The 7943-nt window shown below is 32.1% G+C and overlaps 1 long non-coding RNA gene across 1 annotated transcript; it reads right to left on the reverse strand.

The window, feature by feature from the left end:
• Positions 1 to 1466: 1466 nt before the first annotated feature.
• On the reverse strand, positions 1467 to 3475 carry LOC149401535 (uncharacterized). The gene is made up of 3 exons (XR_016296794.1): positions 3263 to 3475; positions 3060 to 3123; positions 1467 to 2304 (listed from the first exon to the last, which is right to left on the reverse strand). It is a non-coding gene; the product is annotated as an uncharacterized LOC149401535 (long non-coding RNA).
• Between the last annotated feature and the right edge of the window lie 4468 nt (positions 3476 to 7943).

Below are 7943 nucleotides of genomic sequence, written 5' to 3' on the forward strand. Positions count from 1 at the left end.
TGTTTTAGCAAGACCACATGGCCCATGAATCATAAATTCGGTGACGATATTATATCCCAATAAATCAAACGTTGGGTCTGGTATTTCTGCTGAAATTAATTTATCAATTTGTGATGGATTGTGTATTTTATTTTCAGGATGTAACCAAAATAAGAAATGACAATGTGATAATCCTCTTTTTTGAAATTCCACAACATATAAATCAGCAATTATTGGTCCGAATATAGTTCCTGATTTAATAGTTAAAAGTATTTGATCTAATTTAAGTTTAAATACTCTGGCTATTATATCAGGTCGATCTTCAAGTTTTTGGCCAGGGATTATAGATAGCGCTCTTCTAATTTCTGGCCATTTTGGGTTACATGTAAAAGTTACAAATAAATCTGGATTTCCATATTCTCTACAAATCGTCATCGCATCTTGATAATTTTGTACCATATATCTTGGACTTCCTGTATGACTCGATTGAAGAATGTTTTTTTTCCAATTGTATTTTCATCAGTATCTCCCATGTGAATAGCATCTTGGATACCTTGATAGATTTCTGATCTTAAAGTTTTTTTTATTTTTTCTAACAAAATCTAATCGATCTTCTTCTACCGAGGCATACGTATCAACTAAATATTGTTGAAATAATCTACCACTTCTTAAAAAGAGTACTTTTTAAAGTAGAACGTTGTTGTATTTGATAGCAATAAAGAGCTCGCATTGGAACTCTTTTACGTAAAGGTTTATTGTTCAAATGATCTGTATTCAATTTTAAGTCAGGTCCGAATCTGTCTTCACCATAGAGAAACAATAATGGATATTGTAACGACATATATGATGGGTGTAACTTAGTAACTCTTTGTAGATCATTTGATTTTGTTTCAACTATTATATCCTTTCCTTTTTCATATTCTCCGATGTCACCAAATATCAATCCACCAATGTCATTTGATGTTGGTAAATCATATTCATTAGACTCATAATTTCTTCGGCCAAGAAGTCGAAGTTTCATACATGGCATATTTGTTTCTTTGTATCGATCTCTTATCGTTCTAAAAGTTTGAACTAATATATTTGTTTCATCCAACATGTTAATCAATTTTATGATAATTGACTCTGTAATAATTCTCGAAGGGTCGTCGAATTTAAGTGTTGAGAGTCTATTTTGAATTTCATTTTCTGTGTCATATATGTATAATTGTGCAAATCTCGGAGGTTTATTATCAATTGGCAATAGAGATCCCAATAAATGATGCACCTGGCCACTTATTTTAAAAACATATGGACCGCGAGAATTATTTATGTTTGAATCTACACTTGCTCCAAAAGATGTAAAGGCTAACATCGAATTTAGTGTTCGTATGTTGTTCTTATAATAAATACTTTCTGATCCACCATTAGATTGTAATAAATCATCTAATATAGGAGGACTATCTTTCAATAGTGGTAATTTCACTTTACCTTTTTGACAACATAAATTATATTTTGGTAAACCACTATCTCTTGATCTCTCGTTGAACCAAAATAAAGCACCACAATATTCACAACAATATTCACAGTCTCCCAAATCTAAATATGAAGTATTCAGTGCCAATGTTATTTCTGGTGATGATGCTATTTCTGGTGATTCTGATTGCATATTAGAAATTAATGATATTCTTCTTTGGGTGTGACGGGGTAAAATTGGTATTTCAGAATCAAGATCTGAAGTCTCAGTTCTTGCCGTAACATGTTTTTTAATCTTATAAGATTTAGGGCGTTTATTTTTCCCGGGGCCATCATCACTTGATTTTGGATTTGCACGTTTTCTAAGAAAACAAATATAACAAACAGTTACAAATTTGCCAAAAGAATTAAATTTATTAGCCAAAGCTGATTAGTTATATACACCAAATAAGTTGGTCATTATAGTACTTCTATTTTCTATTTCTATATATATATATTCCCTTATCAATCTAGACATGTATTCTTATTTCGTAAAAAAGTTAAAGAGTTATATTCTTTTTCATTAGTATGATATTATTGAAGAAGACGAAAATTCAATACGGAAACAAAATCTAGAATACGTAAATAATGTAGCAGCAATGTCGACCAGAAAACGATCAGAATGGCATATTCATGTACTTTGAAGCAATACTAACAATATAAGACCAATGATCATGTAAATGTCTGTGGTTAAGAAAGAAAATGACTTACTTGTGGACGTTGGAGCAGCTACTATGAGACCAATTACCAGTAAAGTCCTCTTGTTTAGAAATGATATATGCAGAATTTCTGATGCTTGTTCGGCGTAAAATATATATTTTTTGTGTGCACCTGAAAATATAAACCATTTTCAAAACCACCATCATAACAAAATAGACAAATGTAACAAAATGACTTCGTAACTCTTAAGCAAAAAAAAAAAAGACAAACTGTAATGGTAGTGAACGTTCACGATAGCATGTAAAATTGAGGCTAGGAAAAATAAAATAACAGCGAAGATATTATTAACGACGGTATCTACGATGCCATAAGAAAAGGATTCCAAATCAGCCAAATATATGTCCATTATCATATATATTATTATATGCGAAGGTAAATATATGCTCATTAGCCCATTACCTACGATTGCGAATGCCTATTAGTTACCAAAGAGTACTTATATATATGTATGCCGATTAAATATGCACATTATAATATCTCCTAAGTTTATGAGTAAATAGAAATTATGAACTTAATATGAACCACCGGCAAAAAGTATTATTTAATTAATAATCGAATCCCGCACATATTAAAAATTTAAACCGTAACTGAAAGAAGAAGAAGAAGAACATAACCAAAGGCATGCTTGCTATTTTTCTCCCATGTAAACGTTTGGGAAGACCCAACAAATGATAGCCGAAAAAAATATTAAAATAATTGATAACAACATATAAGGGATACATCTCATAAAAAACATGTGAAAATAAGAGAATGTTTGGGCACAATAGTAATTCAAATTCTAAGTATATATTGCTATATTATACGATTATGAAAAGAACACAAAAACAACCAATATATTTATTTTAAATGAACAATAAATGACTTACGTTGATAACGATGATAAAGAGTTTCGTTGGCACTTATAAGAGACCGTCGAGCTAGAACTTTAGTCTGAGTTGAAATGAAATAAAAAATTACGCATGAAAGAAAGAAATTATCTTATAAAATATATTGGGTGTCACCATTAACGCATACGGAGTAAAAACCAGAAATAAACGTATATAACCTATATATTTGAAGAATATAATACCAGGTATTAAATACACCTACAACGAAGAGCTGTATGTATTGATAAAGGTTTTTTTTCCTTTTTTTTAATTTTTTTTTTTTTTTGATAAACGGAGACGTATATTTTTTTGATCAAATAAATGGAGACGTAATGCTTAAGAGGGGAAGAGGCTCTGGGTAGAAGAGAGGAAAAATAAAACTTGATAAGATAAGAAAAGTGTGTGTGAGAATGTCAGTGAGAAGCATTTATTTATAAGTATTTGAATTATGTCGCCCGATTTTTTTTATTTGTTTTTTAATTCGCCACTTATGGAAGAATATGTTGATCCGGTAACCTAAATGACAAACTTAACCGCTTCAAGTTTTTTTTTTCTCATTAAAAAAAATATGTAGATAAATGGGCTAAACTATTGTATATATCACCGCCTTATATGGATAGTAAACACCGCTAACAGGTTTTGGGGTTTGTTTTTTTTGCTTGTGTATGTCAGATAACTTGTCAAAGGTGGTTACACATACACAAATTTACTTGACACAGCTGAGCCATTATTCTAATAAAGAATGAAAAGTTAACCACAACGTGGCATTCAATAAATGAAGAAGATAACGTGGACTTTTTCGATTGGAGAAGAAAAGGACTGTGGATGATACAGTGTTTTGCACTCCCTTTTAGTTATGTACGAGATAGGTACCGCGCGTTTCTGCGGATTGATTGAAAAAAAAAATACATTGTAATAAAAAAAAATTAAATTTGTATTAAGTTAATTATAGCAATTTATTTGATAATTAATATATATATATAATAAAAAAATTAATATGCTTGTTATATTTTAGTTACACAGACAAATACAAGCCCGTTTATATATATATATATATATATATATATATATATATATATATATATATATAATATACATACACATTTTTTGTCTTTGCTATTATATTTAATTATTAATATATTAAATTTCAGCTATCGTTATTTTTATAATTATAATTAGTTATATTTACCGCATATAGAAAATCATATAACCACATGAAAAAGTGGTTGAAATTTTTAACAAACTTTCAAGTTAAATACAATAATAAGAAGTTATAAATGTGTAATGTGTCTAAAATAATATATATATATATATATATACATATATATATATATATATGATAACATGCCTTTTTTATTTTCGATTATATATATAATATATATATATATATATATATATAATTTGATTAGTATATATATATATATATATATATATATGTATATATCATTCGTATTCATTTTAGTGTATATAATCTTTATGTTGTTAATTTAATAATTTAATCAAAACTATACAGACGTTTTCTGAATTTATTTCGTTTAAGTTAACAACCCTTGGTGATTTATATTGTGTATTTTCATAATGACGTTAAAATAAATTCTTCATAATTTTTGTTACATTCAGGTTATACCATGAAGTTTAACATGAATGTAAATCTATAGCAATTAAATAAATTGTTGTTTAATTTTTCGTATTATTCAAATTGGTATTGGAAAATGATATAATAAATAATAATTATTAGCTAAATATAAATGTTATATACTTATTTTAATATTTGATGACTTTTTAATAATAGTTACAAAATATAGGTTTTTTTTTATCTAATATGACATCTTGTAGTTATACTACGTCAATTATAATGTTGTTTTTGGGGGTGTGTTTTTTTTTTTTTTTTTTTTTTTGCTATAGGAATATTTAATACCCACCGCTAGCTTATAACGGTGATTTTTGTTTGGATAATTTACAAGAATCCCCCCTGAACTCTTACTCGAATAACGAAGTGCACCCTCGACTCGGATTTTCAACAAAAACTACCATGAACTCTTGTTCTGTTAACGCGTTGCCCCTTCTGTTAATTTTTTTCCGTTAACATCCAATTTTTGAGCACGTTTTAGTCACATGTTACCTCAATTGAGGGTAGAATAATATTTTTAGTATATTGAATTAATTTTTAATTTTTTTCTATATAAAATCTCTCTCTCTCTCTCTCTCTCTCTCTCTCTCTCTCTCTCTCTCTCTCTCTCTCTCTTTCTCCTCTTTCTTCTTGTCTTCTTCTTCTCCTCCCGCGACCGATACACACCTGCAACAAAAGGGAAAAAAAATTGCTACCATAAATAATCATCACCATCACCTCGAGACCTTAAGGAAATCAGTTCCAGTCATGGAAGGGTTTTCTGGCTCTACACGGTAAAACACAGTCATGTTTTGAGGAGGCCTTTGTGTCTCTGTAGTTTCAGAGGTTCACTTCAAGATAAAGTCATAATGAAGTGGGACATGGTACCAAACCATGACTCATCTGTGATGTTGCAGTTTGAAAACTCTGTGATAAATTAATAAATGTCCAACTTGTTTTAGTGGAGGCGATAATAATTTACAGTTGCCACTAAAAACCATATGGGTCCCAAAAATCCCATTTTACCGGAAATTTCCAAACTTGATTGATTCTTCAACTTTGTTAAAGATAAGAGCAAAAAAGAAAAGAACCAATGAACGACTGTTCTTATTTATTCGAAGGTAAATATAGAAGAAACTGAATTATCAGAAAGAAGAAAAAATTCGAGTCCCAATCAATAAATCTGTACACAGTCTAAACAATCAAAGAAAACTAAGAAGACAGAACAGAACAAAGAGCACGAAAAAAGATTCTGTTCTTTGCCGATTCGAAGAGGCTACGAATTCGCTCGCTCCGTCGTCTCCGATCTCTGGAGTTGCTGCGAGGTGAGAGAGATGAGAGACTGAAGTCTCGCCACCGCCGAGGCTTGCTCCGGCGGACACTTCGAGAGCGAGACGTTCAGCGAGCGAAGAGCCTCGTCGTGCTCGCCGGCGGCGAGCGCCGAGCAACCGGCCTTGAACGCCTCGTCACAAAACCATGATTATTTATGGTAGCAATTTTTTTTCCCTTTTGTTGCAGGTGTGTATCGGTCGTGGGAGGAGAAGAAGAAGACAAGAAGAAAGAGGAGAGAGAGAGAGAGAGAGAGAGAGAGAGAGAGAGATTTTATATAGAAAAAAATTAAAAATTAATTCAATATACTAAAAATACTATTCTACCCTCAGTTGAGGTAACATGTGACTAAAACGTGCTCAAAAATTGGATGTTAACGGAAAAAAATTAACAGAAGGGGCAACGCGTTAACAGAACAAGAGTTCAGGGTAGTTTTTGTTGAAAATCCGAGTTGAGGGTGCACTTCGTTATTCGAGTAAGAGTTCAGGGGGGATTCTTGTAAATTATCCTTTTTGTTTTTTTCAATTTTTTAAGAGTTTATGCAACCTTTAACAAATATTAGTGGGGCCCGCGAGTTTTTTTTGTTAATAACACTATGTGATAGACTGGTTAAAGAAAGAGCAAATGGGACCCACACTTCAGCTGTTATTGGATAGGTGAAACACTGTTTTTACTACAGTATTAATGCACCCCCAATTAGTTATATAGGATAATATAATGTATTTATTTTTCGTATGAGTGCCTTGATTTATATAGCTATCGAAATTATTTTTAACTGAAATTTTTATAAACTATTACTTCAGATGTCTTTGATACGTGTTTAAAATTTCATGGTTTTTAGATGAACAGTTTTATTCTAAAAATTATTTACGATCAGTGCGCAGACTTATGATCTTGTTTCAAATAGTGTGGTTATTGATTTTAAAAAATAGCTACAAAATCTATTTTGGACTGAATTTTTTATATAAAGTATTTTAATGTGTATTTGTTATCTGATAAAAGATTGGTAATTTTTAAATAAAAAAATTATATGTTTATGAGTGTTTTTCCGACACATACTCTGATCTGTCCCAGTTTGTATAAAACCAGTCTTTTGTTCTTTATGCCATTTATATCGTTTTTAATTTTTTAAAACAAATTTTGGTCGCCTCTTGGGAAGAAAACGTTCAAAATATTATTTTCTAGTGGCTTGAAATCAACTCATTCCGGCTAATGGGCGCTCTCGCAAGAGTCGGGGGACACGAGGCCTTCCTCGACAAGGGTCAAGAAGACCAAGAGGAAGCTCCGTCCGATGAAGAGGAGCACGAATTACAACAGGCCCACAACAGCGAACTCGTCAACAATGACGAGCAAGAGGAATCTCTTTCCGAAAGCGAGGAACACAACTCACGAGAAGCTTGCGGCGATGAACCCATTGACTACACCAACACCAAGAGGACGCTTCGGACCCAATTCCCTGAGGCACCTTAAAAAAAAGCAAGGCAAACGAGAGACACCCACGAGAAGGGAACCAAAGCCACAAAACCCAAGAGCCACGCCATCCGGAGAACCACCAAAATGGGGCCCTGCGACGAGCAATTCATCCTGGGCGCACCAACGCCGTGTAAGCCTCGCGCTCATACTCCGATGCGAGGATCGAATCATCACACATATCCGCCTTTGACCGGTTGGCACCTGGAGAAGAAGTCACGAACAACGAAGAATAGAGGTTCTCTCCACAACGGCGAGTTCAAACCCCGATACATCCGCTCGAAGACACATGCCTTAGACAATGAATCAATACACGAAAGGAATGCCCGAGCTACCAGGTGAGTCCATGTAACGCCGATATAAACTACGATAAAATATATTATTATTAATAATATTTTTAGTTACTATTACTGTTATTATTATTATCTTTGCAGTATTCACCGACGCACTTCAACGATTATAAGGGGCCCAAATTA

The sequence above is a fragment of the Urtica dioica genome, chromosome 4 (genome assembly GCF_054948205.1).
Source record: "Urtica dioica subsp. dioica isolate 48M chromosome 4, U.dioica_male_clone48M_v1_H2, whole genome shotgun sequence".
Lineage (NCBI taxonomy): Eukaryota > Viridiplantae > Streptophyta > Magnoliopsida > Rosales > Urticaceae > Urtica > Urtica dioica.